The sequence below is a fragment of the Mastigoproctus giganteus genome, chromosome 7, assembly GCF_048544385.1.
Source record: "Mastigoproctus giganteus isolate SK-2022 chromosome 7, ASM4854438v1, whole genome shotgun sequence".
NCBI lineage: Eukaryota > Metazoa > Arthropoda > Arachnida > Uropygi > Thelyphonidae > Mastigoproctus > Mastigoproctus giganteus.
The window spans coordinates 159,231,027-159,252,519 of record NC_143581.1 but is presented as its reverse complement, the minus strand read 5'-3'; the positions used below and the strand labels follow the sequence as shown (position 1 = coordinate 159,252,519).

The 21,493-nt window shown below is 36.6% G+C and overlaps 1 protein-coding gene across 1 annotated transcript in view; it reads left to right on the top strand.

Moving 5' to 3' along the window:
* The window catches only part of LOC150083283 (pregnancy zone protein-like), a 374,597-nt gene that overhangs the window by 86,237 nt on the left and 266,867 nt on the right, over positions 1–21,493 (top strand). The window lies entirely within an intron of this gene.

Sequence of the window (21,493 nt, the reverse complement as noted above, 5' to 3'; positions counted from 1 at the left end):
ATTTATTTATTTTTATTATTTTTTTCTGTTCAATTATATGGTGTTGCCTGTTCTGGAATTTTTACATTCATGAAGTTGAGCATAATTCACCTTGCTAATTTACATGAATTGACTACCAGAGTGGATTCATGTCACCTAACAAATTCAAAGTAATTGTAATATTCTTCCACAAACAAATTATCTTAAAGAAAAATGAAACACATTTAAATTAACCAAACTTTTTAATAATTAAAAAGATCATAATTATAACATAAGTGGCAGGCATAAATAGAAACATAGTTCAGAGAAAACCACTCAATAAGTAGTAACAATTCTCTAAATTCACCTTGAATTGTTAATGCTACTTACAAAAAAAAAAAAAAAAAAAAAAAAACAAGCATTGAAAATAAGATATTAAATATGAAAAGTTAAATCTTTGTTACAAAAATTGACTAAACTTTCCTCTCAAAACATGATATGAAAAGTCCATATATACAAGGTTTGAGCTAAAAGTTCAGTGAATGTTACAAAAATTTATTTTTTTCAGTGACAAATGTTTATACTGTTAATATTCTTCAGTATACACTCCTTTTGCAACCAGATTTGTGCCATTGTGCCTGATTAGAACATTTTTGAAAGTTTTTTTGTGACTGCTATTAGGAGACCATGTTTGAATAGATTTTTTGAATTGACTGAAATCCTTTTCCTTTCAAGTCCTCTCTTAATTTTGGGAATTGCAAAAAGTTGCATGGTGCCAAATCAAACACATAAAGGTTTGTTATGGCAAAATGGGAATGTTTTTGTTGGTCAAAAATTGCTAGGCAGTACATTGTCGTGGAAGAAGCCAATCCATTTTACCATTTTTTGCATTGGTTACATACAGAGTGCATCTCTCAATCATTTTAAAACTTATTAATAGCCTAATACAGGAGTGGGGAACTTGTAGCCTTAAGGTAATTGGCAGCTTGGCAACCACCCAGTGAGTTGCATCGCAAGCCTGAGAGCTTCTTAAGGAAGAACTGTAACATGTTAAAGAAGATGTATGCGTTAAATAAAATGTATGCATTGACTTCTCTAGTTAAGGAAAATAATGAATTATATATTAAAGTAAATACAAAATAAAGCATATATTCTAATTCACCAATCTTTACAGAATATTATTCTTTCCCATATAGATGATATGACACCACTTCCTCTTGGAACTGAACTGTATTTGGCAACTTTGCCTTACTTAATAGTGATGATTCATCTCACTGACTGCTATCAGTATCAGTTGACATTCCAGTCATTCTCCCAAGTGCTATCGGTTTCCAGTACTCGTTTCCTTTAAAATTGAATCTTCAATCAATCTTATCTTTGTATTTCATTTTTAATTTTTACTGATAACCTGATTATGTCAAGAAATAGGAAAAGAGCATTGAAGGAAGAAAAGAGAATATTCAGTGAAAAATGAGAATTGTTGCAGTATTATGTTGTCGCAGTAAAAGAAAAAAATTATGTGTTTGCTCACGATGCCATATTGGCAACAGTGAAGAAGCACAATGCATATCAGCATTATGTGACTCATAAGGACAACAAATATGCTAAACTAAGAGAACCTCGAAAGTCTGCACTTAAAAAAATGAAAGATGGAAAGCATCAGTAGCAACAAGTATTCCAAATTATGTCAGAACAAGGGACTGACATCACTGAAGTGACATATCAAGTAGCATATATACTTGGAAGAAGAGGTAAGCCATTTAGCCATGTGGAAATCATAAAAGAATTCATTATTGAAGTTGTGGGATGTTTAGATTCAGCTAAGGTTAATAAGTACAAACAACTACTTCTTTCAAGGAGGACCATTACTGATCGGCAACATGAATTAGCTTGTAATATAGCTTCATGCAATATGCCAAATTGAACACATTTGAATGCCTTGGATGAATCTATTTACATTATTGACTCAGCACAGGTATTATTTTTTATTCGTATTAAAACTGTGGATTTTCATTGTCACGAGGAGTTAGTGGCTTTGGGTACCCTTACTGCCAGGACACGTGGAATTGACATCTTCAACATCTTCAAAGAAAAATGCTGCGAAGCAAAACTGAATTTATGTAATTTAGTAAGTGTATGCACAGATGGCACACCTTCCATGAGAGGAAAACCTGAAGGATTTGTTGTGTTACTAAAGAAAGAATTGCCAGATCCAGATACTTTGATTTTCTTTCACCATGTTCTTCATCAGCAGAATCTATGTGCCAAATCTACTGTTTTAAATAACACATTAAATAAAGTTGTAGGTATTGTAAACTCATTCGAGCAAATACATCACAATACGCAACCTTTATGTATGTCGGGGAGTGGCTGTAAAGCCAGCATTTCTGAGGTATGACTACACCTTAAGGGAGAAAAATGAGGGAAAACATTGGTGTAAGTAAGTTTTAAGCCTTGTGAGACAAAAGACAAACTCAGCATTAAATCTAAATAGCATAAAACTTACCATTTTTGCTGTGTCGCAAGGTGCTGAGTCCTGCTGAAAAATGCAGTTTTGGACAGATGTCTCTGTGGTGATCCCTAATAATGGGTTTCGGGCACTCCTCCAAGATAGCAGTGTAGGTTTCTGCATTCACTGTCCCTTTAATAAACTTAATTCACCCCACCCCTTTGCTTGTTATGCATCCCCAGACCGTCTGACCAGCATGGAACTTTACAGTTGATGTTATGCAGTCAGGATGGTATGCCTCCAATTTTTGTCTTCTGACATATTGCTTTCCATCTGAGCCATGCAGGTTGAATTTTGATTCGTCAGAAAAGATGACTGTATCCCATTGCTCTTTTGTCCATGAAATTTGCATTTTAGCCCAAGCAAGTTACTTCTTCCTCATATGTTGGGTCAACAAAGGCTTCTTTTTGGGCCAATAGGCATGCAGACCACATTCCAAAAGCCATCTTTGGATAGTTCTTGCACTTGTTTCAAAACCAGAGGCCATCTCAAAGTCCAGTTTTAGATCAGGAGCACCAGCATGGCAATTATTATTATTGCTCTTTTATATTATTTCTCCTTGATTGGGGGTTCCACCTTATGATAGGTATTGGCACCAAGTATGCAGGGTGGGTGTTGTTATGTCTGGTATTACTGTTGGTCGAGGAACTCTTTGACTATCCTATAGGTGTTCAGGAGTGCGACTTTCTGGAGTTCCTTGTAGGTGTTCGCTGGGAGACCCATCCCGATCAGTGTCAACCTGTGGTTGACACAATGATCGGGATGGTCGTAACTTGTTGCATATGCCACATCTCTTTGATCTGTCTTAGGTTCGTGTACTTCCTGATTTTTTCCCCATGGGTTTTCTGCAGGTTGCCAGTGTTGGGTACTGCTATGTCAATCAGATAGGTAGCCTTTTCCTTCTTGTCTACAAGGGTTATGTCCAGTCTGTTGTGCGGAATTGTCTTAGCCATTATTATGGCGCGGTCCCAGTACAGCTTGTGGGTTGTTGGGGTCTCTAGTACTGCCTGGGGTTTGTACTTGTAGTACAGTACATTTTCTTTGATCAACTGGTATTTCTTTGCTAGCTTCTGATATATTATCCTGGCTACCTGGTCGTGTCTATGAGTGTACTCAGTCTGGGTGGTCACCTTTCATCCCGATCATTTCTGAGACCAGGTGGCATCATCAACATGTGCCATTGGACACTCCAGGCTCCTTAGCGATGTATTTTCCTTAGTTTCTGGTGTTGATTACCTGGTCTTGGATGGCAAGCATGAATTCTTCAGTCTCGGGGAAGAGAGCGTCCTGCTCTAGAGCCATGTATTGGAAGCAAATTTATCTATGTGATCTTGATGGAGATCATTGTAGTGTCTTATTATTATTATTATTATTATTATTAGCCATATGGTGCAAGGAAGCCTGAGGCTTATGCAGCACCAACAAAAAAACAATTTCTGAATTACCCTGAGAGAGAGAGAGAGAGAGAGAGAGAGATAGAGATAGAGAGAGAGAGAGATAGAGAGTCAGAAGTAGTAGGGAATCAGCAGGAAAGAGAAGAATTATGATATCCAGCTCAGGTGTGCTAAGCTCATACTCACCAGTTGTGAGCCCTGGGGTGATTATGAAGGCATAGCCATTTCAAATATCAATCTTGGAAAGGCATAGTCACTCTCTTAAGGCCTGATCCAGATCTTCTCTTCACATCACCAGTTTGATGCTTTAATTTCAACATCCAGAATACTGTAGACTGGTGGCAGCCTATTTTATCAGCAATAGCACATGTAGAAAGCCCTTCCTGGGACAGAGCAACAGGTACACTTTTTTTTAATTGGTGTCAACTGAACATATGGACTCATACTTACGCCTCCGCAAAACAGGTTATTGATGAGTGTGTATACCTTTCCAATGCTGTATTAGAAACGGCTAATGCAATACCTTGCAATTACTGTCTGATGCAATAGAAGCATTATTTTACGCAATACCTTTGCTTTGTGACAAACAAAATGACTGTAATCAAACAATATCTTATACGTTTCACTACAAACATTTTTTTGTCCGCACTGTAGTCCCTTGGTTAAGTAAAATATGGCCTTCCAATGCAAAAAGGTTCTCCACTCCTGGCCTAATAGATTTTAGCCTACTAATACAAATTAATAGTAGTAGGCTACCAATAGTAAAACTACTACTAGTAGTGTATTAAAAGGTTGATATTCAGGCTAACAGATATTCAACAGTTCTTAAAATGATCAAAATTGAAAATGAATGTATTGAAGAAGTGTTGCAATACACCTGTTTTGGTGAAATAGTGAGCTACAACAATGACAAAATGATAGGACTACAAAAACAAATTAGTTTTGTTCATGTGGATGTCCTTCAGATATTGATTTCCAAAATATTTTCAACTGGTATTTCTTTGAAAATATTTCCAAAATACTTTCATATCTAGCTTTCCAAAAGTAATCTACATTATGCTTGAAATGTAAAATAATGATCTGCATATTTTGCTTATCACAACATATAGCAGTGAAACATGGGAACTGATAGAACAAATGGGATAGTAGTTGAGAAACTCATTCTTTAAATTAATACAGGAGAACAAAGAAGAGAAAATCTGAATTAAGAAACAAACATGGATTAACAAGATTATTGTAAAGATAAGAAGCTGAAGTGATCATAAGTTGGCCATGTTTCTTTAGAACAGATAACTGACGGACAATTATAGTCATTACAGGCAGTTTAATTTTGTAAAGAAAATGAGGAAGACCAAGGCATATATGGAGTAACCAGATAAAGTCTTATAGTGCTCACGGTGGACTGGGTAAAGATGACTCAGATTAAAAATAATACAGAAGCCAACTGGACTGGCCTTCATCCATCAGTATATAGAACCTGAAAAAAGTAGCAAAGGAGGTTGGCCCCCAGTGCCAATCATTATAGTGATCAGATAATTCTCTGAATGATTTCCAGAGTGTTTTCTCAAAGCTACAGATTTGTTCAGTTTTAAAAGTTTTTCTTGCATTCCCATTAATTAATATTAAACTTGGTCTTGTGGGTTATAAGTTTCAGAAAGGAAAACCACTTTTCTTTTAACTAATACACTAACTTTTATACTGTTTGGTCATTCTGCCATCCCATAGTGGGGCCGGAAACATGGGAGAGGAAATCTACTCTCCCAGGGCTGAAAGAAACCAAAGATGGATGACAATATGTTTCTGCCTTTAGAGCCATTGAGCTCAAGAATAGAAACAAATGACAGAAAATGTCTTTTCTCAACCAAAGAGGTTGAAAGAGGAGATATCAGCATTCCTCATTTAGCACTCTCTATCAGACCAGTCTCCGAGTAAATTATCTCCCTTCCTTGTGCAGAAATGCATTGGGTGTGCAGCAGGTTTGCCGAAATCAGTAAGGTGACTCCAGTCTGGTGATCTTCTGGTAGAGGCCACTCAACCCAATATTCTGCAGAGCTATTAAAGCTGACTACCTTTGGTGGACATCCAATAACCTCGGAAACTAAATAGGAATGTATATCACCTTAGCTTTAGTAAATTTCAGTTTGGCTTTATTGGATATTCTTTACATGTTCATAAATGCATAAATTTCCTATTGGGTCCACATTGATTTGTTGTATTACAGTGTGGTGTAAGAGAAAATTTCATGAATCACAACATTTCACTGTACGTTACAGTTTGGTGAAAGGTAATTGTTGGCTATGACAATTTGGTGAGTATGATAATTTGGTGAGTATGATAATTTGGTGTATGTGTGACAATTCAATGTATCACGCAGAGATCAGAAATTAACAAAATTGATGAAGTAAGAGGTTTAAGAAACAACAGAAATTTGTAAACTTAGAAAAGAGAAATGCAAAAATTTAGAAAAAAATAAAATAAAGTGGATAAAAAATATATATTTTATCCATTTATTTTTTATAAAAGGATTCATGCTAATCCTTCTTGTAGATTGGTTGGAAAGTGTGTATATGGCTATTTGAGTATGACTACATCCATATAGTAATATTTTTAATGCTAACTGTCTTTTGGAATACCATCCCTTAGTCAGAAGTGTTGAGAACTGCTACAGGCTCTGTTGAAAACACCTCACTGGACCAGAGCACTCTTCCATGTAGGGGACTCAGACTAAAATTCTAATTCTGACCTCCACAATCCCTAGGGAAATTTACCCACCTATCCTTAATCAATCCATAGTACTAGCCTTCTACTAGCTTTTTTCACTAGAAACTATACTACAAATTATAAACCAAATGTCAGAAGATGTGTATTACCCAGCAGGCATCCATTAATAATCTCCATTTTTGGTCTCTGGAAACCCCCCCCCCAACCCCATGTGTATTTCCAAAAAAATGCAGCTTACAGAAATGAAAGTAAAGTGCAAACAAATTTCTCTTGTATCCCAACCATTAACCTGTCTGTGGCACTTTTTTAATAGGATCTCCAAAAAAATTAGAACGTGTATTAAAAAAACGAAGGTAGATAATATACTCCATCAGAAATATAAATATCAAGAACGGCATCATAATCTAAATTCACAATTTACAGCATCATATGTTAAAAGTTTGCATTTTCTGTCTTGCTTTGCCATACATCGAATTCCCCCAAAGAATTCACCGAATTGTCGTATCACTGAATTGTCATAACACCAATTGTCTTTTACCAAATAATTCTCTCATATATCAAACTGTCATGCACTGAATTGTCACTCACTGTGAATTTTCGAATAACAAATTGTTGTCTTTCAATGAATTAATGTGATCCCTTTCCTATTAGCTTCCCAATGTCTGTTTGCATGGAACAGCTCAACTCCATGAACTTTTGATGATTGTTATAGAATTTTGTTTTAGTATTTTAGAAAGATATGTGTATTTATCCAAAATTCCACTAAAATTGGATGTATAATAATCTATTTTTTTAAAATACATATCTCTAGTTATCTAGTGTGACATAAGCACTGCGAAAGCAAAAATAAGAGTAGGAGCGTGTTATAGGCCTATTGACTCGAATGAGTACAATGAACAATTGTACAGAAAAATAGAGTGGGCTATTAAATTGGAATGTCTTATAATGGGGGATTTTAACTTCCCAGACATTGACTGGAACTTGTGGGTTGGTCACTCACACACTAGTCAGACTTTTGTGGATTTATTGGATGATTGTTTTCTGCAGCAGCATGTTCGAGAGGAAACCAGAGAGAGTAATACTCTTGATCTGGTTATCAGCAGTGATCATTTGTGTATTAAGAATTTGCAGATAAAGGAACCACTAGGTGGTAGTGATCACAGTGTACTGATGTGGGATTTACTTAAAGATTTAATTACCATCAGGGGTAAAGGAAAGGGTTTTTGCTTCCATAAAGGTGAGTACAGTGGTCTCAGACAGTTTTTAAATTCTGTACAGTGGGATCAACTGACGATGTTACCAACAGTAAATTCTAAGTGGGAAGCATTCAAGGAATTAATCGTGGATGCTACTAAAAGTTTCATACCTATTAAGAAATATTGTTCAAGGTTTAGGCCTAAATGGTTATCTAATGAACTAATGAGACTTGTAACAGAGAAAAAAAATGCATGGGATGCATATAAATTATCAAGCGACTCAGAAGCCTATGGCAGATATAAGCTAGTCTGTAATCGGGTCACAAAGGAGGTTAGGCAGGCGAAGGCAGATTACGAGAAATCCTTGGCAAAAGATGCTAAGAAAAACAGCAAGGATTTCTTTACTTATATAAACTGTAAAAGGAAGGGGATGAATCTGATTGGTCCACTTGACATTGATGGTTCGACTATTGATGATCCTGCTCAGAGAGCAAACAAACTGAATGAGTATTTTGCATCTACATTCACACATGAGGAATTATTGAGGTTTGAAAATGGCAGAAGGTTATCAAATGGTAGCAGGATACTTAATGATTTTGTAATAACTGAGAGCAAAGTGAAGGAGAAATTGTTGAAGTTTAACGCACCTGGGGTGGATGGGATCTATCCAGTTATATTAAAGGAGGCGGCAAAGCAACTAAGCAAACCCTTAGCCATAATTATGAGAGCATCCTTGGACTCAGGGGAAGTTCCCACTGACTGGAGATGTGCAAATGTATCCCCAATTCACAAAGGGGGATCGAAGGGTGACACGAGTAATTACAGACCAGTTAGTTTAACTTCTGTTCCGGGTAAAATAATGGAGTCACTGGTTAAAGATGCATTGCAGGATCATCTAGATAAGACTGCAGCAATAATTCAGACACAGCATGGGTTTGTTAAGGGAAAGTCTTTTCTGACAAATTTGATAGGATATTATGATGTGGTTACAAAGGAACGGGATGCAAAAAATAATTTTGATATCATATATTTGGATTTCAGGAAAGCTTTTGACACCATTGTGCATGGAAGACTATTGTACAAATTGGAGCAGAATGGTATTAAGGGTAAGTTGCTACAATGGATAAAAGGATGGTTAAGTGGGAGAAGACAGAGGGTGGTAATCAATGGGTGCTGCTCTTCATGGACTAATGTTATTAGTGGAGTCCCACAGGGTTCGGTGTTGGGTCCACTGCTGTTTTGTATATTTATCAATGATATTGATGAAGGTATATCAGGCTTAATGTCGAAGTTTGCAGATGATACAAAGGTTGGCAGGGTTGTTAATGACAGTAATGGCAGTGTGCTACTGCAACAGGATCTAGATAATTTGGGCAAATGGGCTAAGAAGTAGCAACTGAAGTTTAACCTTGACAAATGCAAAGTACTGCATATGGGTAGAAGTAACCCCAGAGAAACGTACCAACTGTGTGGTACTACACTTAAGGTGGTAGAAAATGAAAAAGACCTGGGAGTAATTGTGCAGTCAGATATGAAATTTTCTGAGCAATGCAGACAGGCTGCAAGGGCAGGTCATGGGGTTTTGTCAATGATGTATAGGAATTTTGCTAGCAGGGAAAAGGAGGTGATTGTCCCTCTGTATAAGGCAATGGTCAGGCCACGCCTTGAGTACTGCGTACAGGTCTGGAGGCCTCATTTTAGGAAGGATGTAGATTTGCTTGAGCATGTACAGAGAAGGGCAACAAGATTGGTGAGAGGAATGAAGGGATCCTCTTACCAAGAGAGGCTTAATTTCTACAAATTGCAGTGGCTTGAGACTAGGCACCTGCACGGTGATCTGATTGAGGTGTATAAGGCCTTGAATGGGTTGAGCATGCTGAATTCTGATGGGATCGTTGCACTTGTTCAGATTACGAACCTAAGGGGGCACAAATTCAAATTAAGAAAGGACAGATTTAGAATAGATGTGCGGAAATTTGCCTTTAGCGAGCGGGTGATTAATTTCTGGAACAAACTTCCATCTGTAATTGTGGAGGTTGATAGGTTGAATAAATTTAAGGAGGAACTGGACAGGCATTTGGAGGGAATGGTGTGATTTTTTTTTTTTTTTTTTGGCTGATGCTGCATAAGCTCATATACTTGCTTTCTTGCATCACATGCCACCACTACTACTACTACTATATATATATATAAGGTATAATCACAAAGTTTGGGGATAGAATTTGGGAACTGAAGTTTACAACTATTAAGATTGATATCCTTCGAAGTAGACTTTGACACTATATACACAGATTCCAATGCCTGGAAGTATCCTGATAGATTTCTTTTGAAAGTCTGTTAGAAATGCTTCCAGAAGTTGCTGACAGTTCCTGTCTCACATTCTAAATGATTTCTTTAGTCCTTCAAATTGGTGACCCCCCTTCAAGGAAGATTTGAACTTTGGGGGGGAGGGACCACAGACAGCTAAATCCAGTGAGTTGACAGGCGGAGTACCCCATAGGAGTGCTAAGTGGACATAGGGAAACTGGTGCTTGCACATTGCCATGATGTGCAAGCACCAGTTTCCCTATGTCCACTTTACTCCGAATAGCATCATAAAATCACTGTAGAACTGCTTTATGATATTACTTCACTGACCATGTCAGACAAATTCATAATGAACAATACCCTGCAAATCAAAACATGCAATTACAATGTTCTTCACATTTGATTAAGGTTGCCTCTCCATTTTGGTTCTTGGATAAAACAGTGAAAACACATTGAGAAGACTCAGCTTTTGTTTTCAGGTCATATCCATTCACCCACAATTCAGTTATCAGTAATGATGAAAGAATAAAGTATAGAGTCAGCAACAGCAGCATGTTGATGAAGAGCTTGGTATGCGAGGACTCACTGCTCCCTGATCATCCATGAGGTTTTGAGGCACAAACTTGGCTGAAATTCCAGGTTTGTTATTTATTTCCAAACTTATGTTGAAATTGATTGATATGTCCCATAAGAAAATCAATTTCACTAGCAACATCACAAATAGTTAAATGTCAATCTCTCCTGATCAGGTCATGAACACAAATGATTGATTTGTTGGTTCTGAAATTGAAGAGTGGTCAGAGTAAGGGTCATCTGTAATGGATAACCAGCTCTCTGTAAACTTTGTGAACCACCGAATTCTTCAAATGACACATAGCATTGTCTTTCAAAGCTGTTGTGTGTTAATATTTTGTGGGTTTCTGTCGTACTTTCCCTAATTTGGAAAAAAAATATAAATAAATAAATGGATGCAATGTGCTGCCTATTACTCATTAAAAGCACTCATTTTAAAACATGACAAAATACATAAAACACTTTAATTCAATGCATACTAATTCAGATTGCCCTTTCTGGTACCACAGTTGATATAACCACTTTTCCTCCACACACTGAATGTAATTCAAATCCCATCAACTGGATTTCAACCCTATCAGTGACACAATATGAAAAAAAAAGACCATTTTTATGGGCATTCTTTGCAATGTGCTAAGTTTCTGTTGTACTTTTCCTAATTTATAATTAAATAAATAAACCAATGCTATGTGCTACTCAGTAAAATTGCTCATTTTAAAATGTGACAAAAGATATAATCACTTCCTCCCTATACTGGGTGGAATTCAAATCCGACCACTTGGATTTCAGTCCCATCAGTAACAAGGAATTCTTATGGGCTTGTTTCACAATGTGCTGAGTGAGTTAGTCTTATGCAAAGATTGTGTTGTTTTCTTTCTCTCCTTGGAAACTGGTTTTTTCATCCACCAAACAGACAAATTGACCCTAGAATATGTGCAATTTTGAGTTGCATTGCAGCAAGTTATGTCACTGAATGTGATACGTCAGAACTCTCCATAATGTTGCATTTCAGGATCAAAAGTCGGTACCCGAACTTTTTTGATTGCATCTTTTACACCAGAGCTGGTGCTAGCATTTGTGGTGCTTGAGGAAAAACCTTCTACAGCACCTAATTCATATTGTATCTTAACACATATAAATGCCACCACAACTACCAAGGTGGCACAAACACTGGAAATCTCGAGGGTGAAGTCCCTGATCATGGAAAAGAGGTTAGTCTTCACGGTCAAACCCTTCATTGGGCAGATATCATTCCCTAATATTTGGAAATGCTCCTGGAGGATCCCACAGTGAAGCCTAAGATCATCACCCACACATGTAGCTCACTACAATAGGCTTGCAATCACTGATAGGTTCCTCCCCAAACAGATGCTTGCTGCCCTGAACTGTGTAAATGCTAACTTTGATAGCTTGATAAAGAACAGGAAAGACATATTCAACTTTATCAAGGCCTTTGTTGCCCTTGATCCCTGACCTTCTAAAAGAGGATTACGATGTTCCCATTTCCTATCCTCAGACTCCGTGAATATAAATCAAACTGATATTTATCACTGTTCTGTTACTCTTACTCCTTAATCCTCAATGTGCTCATTGCTAAACTGTATTTTGTTTTTGTATATGTACGCTGTGTTTGTAAACTGTATTTTGTTTTTGTATATGTACGCTGCGTTTGTAAACTGTATTTTGTTTTTGTATATGTACGCTGCGTTTGTATTTGTATGCTGTATTTTGTAATCTGTTTCCTCAAGCTCCTACATGTGAACCCCCTGGTGCTGGTTGCTGTGTTGGGATATTGTGTTGTATGTAATTCAGTGCTTCACAATAAAGATTGATTTATTTACTTATATATACAGTAGCAGATCTAGCAGCACCTGTTTTAGGCGGTGCTTGTGGAAAGTGCCTCACTTGCGCACCCCTATCGCCAGCCCTGTTTTACACTGTGCTGCCTAAAGTGTCTACACGACATTGCCTAATGTATCTGTGTATATCCCTGAGTATCTGGATAGTTTAAGCAATAGTGTTCAAGGAAAACTGAACCATGGATATGTTCATGATCCATACCTCCACATGTCAGAATAGATAGAAAAGCAACTGCATTTTCAACATAGTATTATTCCAAAAGCAACTTGTTCTTTTAAAAAATCCTAGTAAATTTAACTATGAAATAAATGATAATGATAATAAATAATACAAAATAAATGATAATCGGGGCGGTGATAAACAATATCACCTCCCCGATAATTTCCTAGCTAAATATATAGCATCGACATAGATTAGATACAGTCATTGAGACATCTCTCACACGCGCGCACGCACGCACGCACGCACGCACGCGCACACACACACACACACACACACACACACACACACACACACACACACACACACACACACACACACACAAATACTGTTTTAAAAAGAAATGCAGAAAAAGAAAACTTTTTTAACACATAGAAAATAATTCACACCTTCCAAATTAAATAATGTAGTAATTCTAAATAAAGAAAATATGAAATTTTTTTATCCAAGTTTCATATCCTTGAAAGTTTTCCCTTTTCTCTCTCCCTTCACTTAACAGAATTGCATCATCCAGAAATTTGACTGTTCCTCAACATATAAACCACCATTTTATTCTCCTGTAAAAAGCAATTGAAAATGAGTAAGGCTCAATAAAGAAGTGGTTTTCTTATTGCTACAAGATAAATGTTCTTCACAGAAGTGACTTCTTCCAAAGCCCATGATTAAGTTAATGCCTCGATTTTTATTTAAATTTAAAAAAAAAAGCATGCTTCAACTGGAATACATTTCAGTTGAAAGTGAAATGAATACTGCTTCAATGAATAATGACAAATGAATAATGCTTCAATGAATAATGACAAATGAATAATGCTTAAATGAATAATGACAAATGAATAATGCTTAAATGAATAATGACAAATGAATAATGCTTAAATGAATAATGACAAATGAATAATGCTTCAATGAATCATGACAAATGAATAATGCTTCAATGAATAATGACAAATGAATAATGCTTCAATGAATAATGACAAATGAATAATGCTTCAACTGGCATACATTTCAGTTGAAAGTCAAATGAATAAGGTAGGTTTTTTTACCCTGCATGAGTTTTAAACTTTTTTTATATTTTTTTTCATGATGATTTAACTCAACAGATATTGAGGTGAGTTACCTAAAAGAAGCTTTTGTCATTTTTAATATTAAAGATATGACTACCTAATTAACGTAACATATATCTCGAACTTGGTAGTGTAAGGTATAATATAAAACTAGATAGCGTAATATTAGGAATCTTTTAGCTTAGTGTTGTAGTATTTTCAATTAATCAATTAAATTTATTAATCTTATTAAATTTTGTTGTTAATTAAATTGTATTTAAATGGAAATCATGCCCCAGACTAGAGCAGCAAAGCAATGAGCACAAAGTAGCGGGAGTGCTGTGGCTTGGGGGAGAACCAAGGAAGGTGATTCTCCAATGCATCACAGTCTTAAATAAAAGTGCAAAATGTGAAATGTTTGCAGATCTTTCTGGAACAGGACATGATCTAGCCAAGGAGGATGCCTTAGTGTGTGTGTGTTAGGTGCAGAGAGGGTCAAGAAATTAGGCAACAACTCAGCTTTCTGATGGGCATCTATGAGAGTTTGAGGTGTAAGGTAGATGCCCTTGAAGGAATTAAAATGGGAGGGCATTAAGCTCTCAGCTGCCCAACTCAATGCCAGAGCTCACTCATGTGCATCAGGCAACACAGCGGCAATCTTCAGGGCAGAATGCATTGGGCCCACAGGAGCTAATTATTGTCAGTGACTCAATTGTCAGGGAAATAGGAAAAATATTGTGCAAAAATGATAGGTGGAACAGGATCAGGGTATGTCTGCCAGGGGAAAAAGTTGATGATGTTGTAGAGTAGATATCTTTTAAGGGCACAAAAGGCAATGTTGTTGTATACATTGGCACTAATGACATTAAGTGTATCAGATCTGTGGACTTACTTAACAAGTACAGGTCAATGTTGAAAAAAGCAGCAGCATACCCTGTATGCACGAAGGATGTTTTATTTTATGTGAAACCATCCTTGGCTTGGATGAGGTTAAAGGGGTTTAGTATGAAAAGAACCCGAACACATTTAACATTTTAAAGCATTTATTTACCCAATTGTGTGATCATCGCAAACAGATCTCTCTTATGTTGTGTATAGTAGCAAGTTGAATTAGGAATGGATTTCAAAAATGCTAAATTGTTTCACTGCACTTATTGACATATTATTGAGATTGGATTTCTTCTTTGGTGAGCTTAGTGTCTTTTCCAACTTATTTAAAAGCAACTGTTAACAAATCTCGAGTTCTTAGTCTCATTATTTTCATGGCCCTATAAAGAAGATGATAAGGCATCACTCCATGCTGCTCTGAACTACGAAGTTCACTCGTTGCCATCATAAACTGTGTAACTTTTAAATTATCTGTAAACATTTGATGCTGACCAAGGAAAGGAAGGACAATTCTTTGCTAGGAAAGGACAATTCTTCTGCATGTTCATGAAAACTAAACATTGTGGAACATTTCGTTCACCAGGAGCTATTCTTAAATATTTGTCATCGCTCCATAAAAGTTTGTTGTTGAGCGATTAAGCTTTCCTCAATAGGTATAGCTTCACTCATTTCATCATGTATAGTAGCATCATCATGTTCCATGTCTTCATCGAACAATGCTTTGTCAATCTCAATATCATACAGACAATACAAAGGAGGCGAAGTACGTACTTTAACCAAACCCTTACATCTTGTTTATGAACCAAGCCCATTAAATACTTGATTTGTGAATTTTCTTACATTTGATATGAACGTTAATGCAATAATCGGCATCTATATTCCAAGGCAAATGATTGACCATCGAATTAACATTTACAGAAATATTTATAATTTGGCTAAAAGTTCCATATTGTCTTAGTCTTCTAATTTGTATGAATGGTAGAAATGAGAGATGCTCAACAAGTATTACAAGCCTTCATAGTCATTACATCTACAGTTGGAAGTGAAATTCTAGGAGAAGTAATGCATAACTTCCTGGAGTGCACAATTTTACATAATTTTTGTACCATAATTGATCACGGATATCAAAAACAGTTCCATATGTATTTTTCAGACATTGTCGTTCAAATTCTTTATAGTAATTACGGTCATATTTTATGTTCTTGTAAATGATTTCATGCTCGACTACTGTTGAAACCTGTGGAGGATCTACAACAGGCAATTAAGCTGAAATATGATTTTGTTTCTTTTTTGGATGATGCAATTGAAGCTGGTTGTCGCAGTATGCTCTGTCTAGCCAGTTCCGGAATCAATTGAAAATCCTCAGGTAATTCATTTCAACTCAAATCTTCTGGATCGAAATCTTCAGGAAGTTCTTGAATATAATTTATTGATGTCGAGGTCCAGCTTCTTGACGAAAAGTCGATGTAGAAGGTTGATGTTGATGAAATCTTGAGAAGCAGATTTTATTAAACTCTGTATTTTTTTATCATTCTCTGTTTTTGAACTAGTTTTGTCAACATGGGAGGCTTCTTCGGTGGCTTTGAAGCTTTTATTCTTGCATACTTCTCTTGATTTTGCTCAGCTGGAGTTTTAGACATCTTCGAAATACTCTTATAGGTTGTTAACTGAAATTAGATTTGGTATTTTTGCAATTTAATAGTTAATGAAATCCATTTATACAATAGTATTATGTCATAACCAAAAATTACTGCAAGAAGTGATTGTTGCTTGTAGAAGTGAGTGTTTTATTGTTGCCTTCTTGAATCAAAACTGTTTAAATTTTTAAACGGTTTAATCAAACAGCAATTAAAATCTGAAGTTATGAATGAGTAACGTATTATTCTTATGCCCACTACTTAATGCTACTGCGAAGGTTAATGTTGCTCAAAATCTTGAAAGGCAGATTTTATTAAACTCTGTATTTTTTCTGTTCTCTATGCTTTGGAACTTGTTCTTTTGTCGATATGAGAGGCTTCTTCTTGGGCTTTAGAGCTTTTATTCTTGCATAATATTACTACATGCTTTTTTTCGTTAGTGACTGAGTTAGCATCATTTAGGAAATAATGTCATTTCCATCTCTTATTATGAACAAAGCAACGTTTTATTCTCATGTCTGCTACTTACTATACTGAATCAACGTTGCTGACTGTGTTAGCATTGTTTGAGTAATTTCTGTAAGAAAATTTTGTTACCAATCGATTTTATTTAGTGCCGCCATAGATGTTTTCACATCAAAAAATTGCAAGTTAGGGTTAAATTTGACAATGTCTGCAATTCTGCCCAGACATGACAGGAAGGAGTATATGATTAGAGCCTTGTCTATCAATTTAGCCCTGGAGAGATTGTGCAAGGCTCATGGGGTAGAATTTTTCTTTGCATGGTCTGTGCTTGTTAACAGGAGAGATTACTTCTACAGGGATGGGATACACTTAAATATAAAGGGTGCAAGAATATTTGCTGATGCTATTGAAGCAATGTTAGGTGGGTGGGAAAACTGATAGCTTGGGGGTTTTCAAAGGCTAATAGATTAACAGTAGTCGCAGGCAGAGGTGGAAGTGATCCTTGCACTGCTTCTATTGGAATGAGCAGCAGCTTGGAAAGCAAGTTGCTGGGGATTTCGAGAACTGCTGGAAGTCATCATGAAACAAGTAAACACACGGGCTGTGTTAGGGCAACTAAGAGTAAGAACAGGTGCATGTATATTTGCAAGTACACCAATGCTAAGAGTATAGTCAATAAATTTGATGAATTTGAAGTTCTGGTCAAGACATCAAAGTCAGATATTGTTGGGACATCCCACAGATATAAGGAATGCAGAATTAGAATTTTGGGAGAAACTATGCATGCAATGTGTAGAGCAAGGATAGACAAGATAGGAAGGGAGGAGGGGTTATGCTGTTAGTTAAGAAACACATAAAATCTAAGGAAGTGCATCCAGTTGAAATTGGTGGACAGTGCAATGTTGAATCTGTTTGGTGTGAAATAAGCACTAGAAAGCAAAAATGAGGATAGGAGTATGTTATACGAGTATGACTGGAACTTGTGGATTGGTCACTCACACAACAGCAAGAGTTTTGCAGATTTACTGGTTGATTGCTTTCTACAGCAGCATATTCGAGAGGCAACCAGAGGGAGTAATATTCTTGATCTGATTATCAGCAGCGATTGTTTGTGCATTACGAATTTGCAGATAAAGGAACCACTAGGGATTAACGAGATTCCCTCTGTCCCTATCTACTGCCCCAGGGGCTAATTCTTGGGGAACTGTACTTGGTGATTCTCATACTGTGATAGTTTAAAATTTGGTTGAATTTTAATTTTATTTGATTGTTGCCAGTTATAGTTTTTCTTGCACGAGTTGTATTGAATTAGCTGCCCTACGTCCTCGGCGTCTGGGGTGGGCGGTTAGGGTTTATCCCTAACTGGCTGAATGGGTAACGAGGTAGGTGGAGCAGAGAGAATTGAAATAAATCTTACTTACATGCCCTCAAGTATATAAAAGTTCTTGGGACCCCCACTCGTTAAACTTGAGTGGGAGAAAATTTTAAATTAGAATCCTTGAATAGATTTTCGGATTCTCGTTGCATTAATCTCGTTCAGTTCTTTTATATTAAAATTGTATATAGTTGTAAATAGTTCAGGTGTTATTGTTTTTAAATAATGTCTGGAAAGAAGTCAAATGCTGGTTCTCTTCCTAAGAGGAAGATGGGTGTTGAAGCTGAGCCATCTAGTGATTCGTCGGACTCAGAGAGTGGTGACTCTGTGTATCACGTAGATGGAATGACGTTAACCGAAGTCGAGTGTATGGTGTTGGAAGAAGTGAAGCAAACTAAGTCTAAAGATCCTACTGTGAAAAAGAAGAAGAAATTTAAAAAAACTAGTTGTGCCAAAAGTAAGAAGGTTAAAGGTAATCAGGAGACTGAGTCTGGTAAAACAATATCTGGAACTAAAGGGATATGGACACCAGAAAAGAAGCAAGAAACTATGCATGCAATGAAAGTTATCTTGGACTCCATAGCAATTTTTCCTTTTCAATGTTCTCCTGTAGGAACTGTTGCTTTTAATGGTCTAGAAAAGGTTGTAAGGGCTCGAGGGAAATTGAGAAAAGTCCTATTTCAAGAAGAAAGTCATATATCTAGAACTGTAGCGGCTAAAATACTAGAAATCTGGGATGAGTTGGAGATGACTTTAGTTGAGCTTGAGGTAGATCTTAAGATCTGTCAAGCGGGAAAGCAGGAAATGCAAGAAAAAAAGGATTATGCGACTATAGTTAAGGAAAGTTATGTTAAGCCGAAAGTTGCAATAATAACGACTAAAAATAGTCAACGTAAAAATAGTGAAGATATAAAAAAGGACATAATAACTCAAATAAGACCAGTCTTACAAGATGTGAAAGTAAGGAATCTTAGAACAGCAAAGGATAAAAAGATTGTGATTGAAGTGGAGTCCGAGAAAGATATAGATGTAATTTCAGAATGTTCCAAGTTTAAAGATTTAAAATTGAATGTTGAAAAGGTAAAGAAGCGAAATCCTATGATATTAATATATGACGTCGAACAGGATATGGACAAAATTGAATTGAAGGAACAAATATGGTTAAAGAATGTAAAAGATTATGGAATTGACCAAGAATTATACCAAGAAACTTTTAATGTGATTTCGGTTAACAAGGCAAAGAATAAAAATACGAAAAACTGGATAATTCAGGTGGCGGGTCCAGTGCATAAGCTGTTAACAAGAGCAGGACGAGTATACATCCATTGGTCTGCCTGCAGGGTCCGTGACATTGTCACGGTGACTCAGTGCTACAAATGTATGGTGTTTGGCCATATTGCCAAACATTGTAGAAGCGAGATCTTCTGCGGCCATTGTTCTAAATCGGGGCACTCATATAAAGGTTGTATGGGAAAGGATTCAGTTCCTTTCTGCATTAACTGTAAAAGAAAAAATATATCCAGTGAACATAGTGCAGTGAATCATGAATGTCCAGAATATCAAAGAGCGGTGGACTTGAACAAAAGACGCACAGATTATGAGTAGCTGATACAAATATATGATATATGATTTGAGTGCCGATTTAGATGGTGAGGTTCTGGGTTGCTGTGGCAGTGATCATGTTGTACTGATGTGGGAATTTACTTAAAGATGTCACTACCATCAGGGGTAAATGGAAAGGTTTTTACTTTCGTGACCACACTGGTCTCACAGACATTTTTTTAAATTCTATGCAGTGAGACCAACTGATGATGGTACCAACAGCAATTTCACAACAACTAAGAAATACTGTTCAAGGTTTAGGAACAAATGGATGTCAAATGAACTAATGAGACTTGTAGCAGAGAAAAATGCATGGGATGCATATAAATTATCAGGAGACACAGAAGCATATTGTAGATATAAGTTATTCTGTAAACAAGTCACAAAGGCGGTTAGGCAAGAGAAGGCAAAGGATGGAAAAAAAATAGCAAAGATTTCTTCTTTATGTATGTAAATTCTAGAAGGAAGGGGATGAATCAAACTGGTGCACTTGATATCGATGGTTCAACTGTTGATAATCCTGTTCAAATAGCAGACAAACTGAATGAGTATTTTGCATCTACATTCACACATGAGGAATTCTGTAGGGAAGTGGAGGGCAGAAGATTATTAAACTTTAACAGGAAGCTAAATGATTTTGTAATAACTTAGAGCAAAGTGGAGGAGAAATTGTTGAAGTTGAACATAAGAAAGGCCATTGGGGTGGATGGGATCTATCCAGTTATATTAAACGAGGCAGCAAAGGAAGGAAGCAAACCATTAACCATAATTATGAGAGCATACTTGAACTCAGGGGAAGTCCCCATGGACTGGAGATGTGCAAATGTATCTCCAGTTCACAAAGGGGGGGGGACCAAAGTGTGACACGAGTAATTAGAGACCTGTTAGTTTAACTTATGTACCAGGGAAAATAATGGCGTCACTGGTTAAAGAAGCATTGCAGGATCATCCAGACTGCAGTAATAAATCAAACACAGCATGGGTTTGTTAAGGGAAAGTCTTGTCTGATCAATTTGATATAATACTATGATGTGGTCAGAAAGGAACTGGATGCAAAAAATAATTATGATATCATATACTTGGATTTCAGGAAAGCTTTTGATTCTGTTGTATTTGGAAGACTACTGTACAAATTGGAGCAATATGGCATTAAGGGCAAGTTGCTGCTACGGATAAAGTGGTGGTTGAGTGGGAGAAGACAGTGATAATCAATGGACACTTCTCTTCATGGACTAATATTATTAGTGGAGATCCCCAGGGTTCAGCGTTGGGACCATTGTTGATTTCTATATTTATCAGTGATATTGATGATGGTATGTCAGGCTAAATGTTAAAATATGCTGATGATGCAAAGTTGGCAGGGTTGTTAATGACAGTAATGACAGTATGCTACTGCAACAGTATCTATAAAAGTTTGGCAGACGGGCTGAGAAGTGGCAACTAAAGTTTAACATTGAGAAAGTACTGCATATGGGTCCCAGAGAAATGTACCAACTGTGTGGTACTACACTCAGGTAGTTGAGAATGAAAAAATCTGGGAGTAATTGTGCAGTCAGATATGTAGTTTTTTGAGCAGTGTGGACAGACTGCCAGAGCAGGTCATGGGGTCTTGTCAATGATTTACATGAATTTTGCTAGCAGAGATAAGGAGGTGATTATCTCTTTGTATAAGGCAATGGTCAGGCCACACCTTGAGCACTGCATAATGGTCTGGAGACCTCATTTTAAAAAGGATATAGAGTTGCTAGA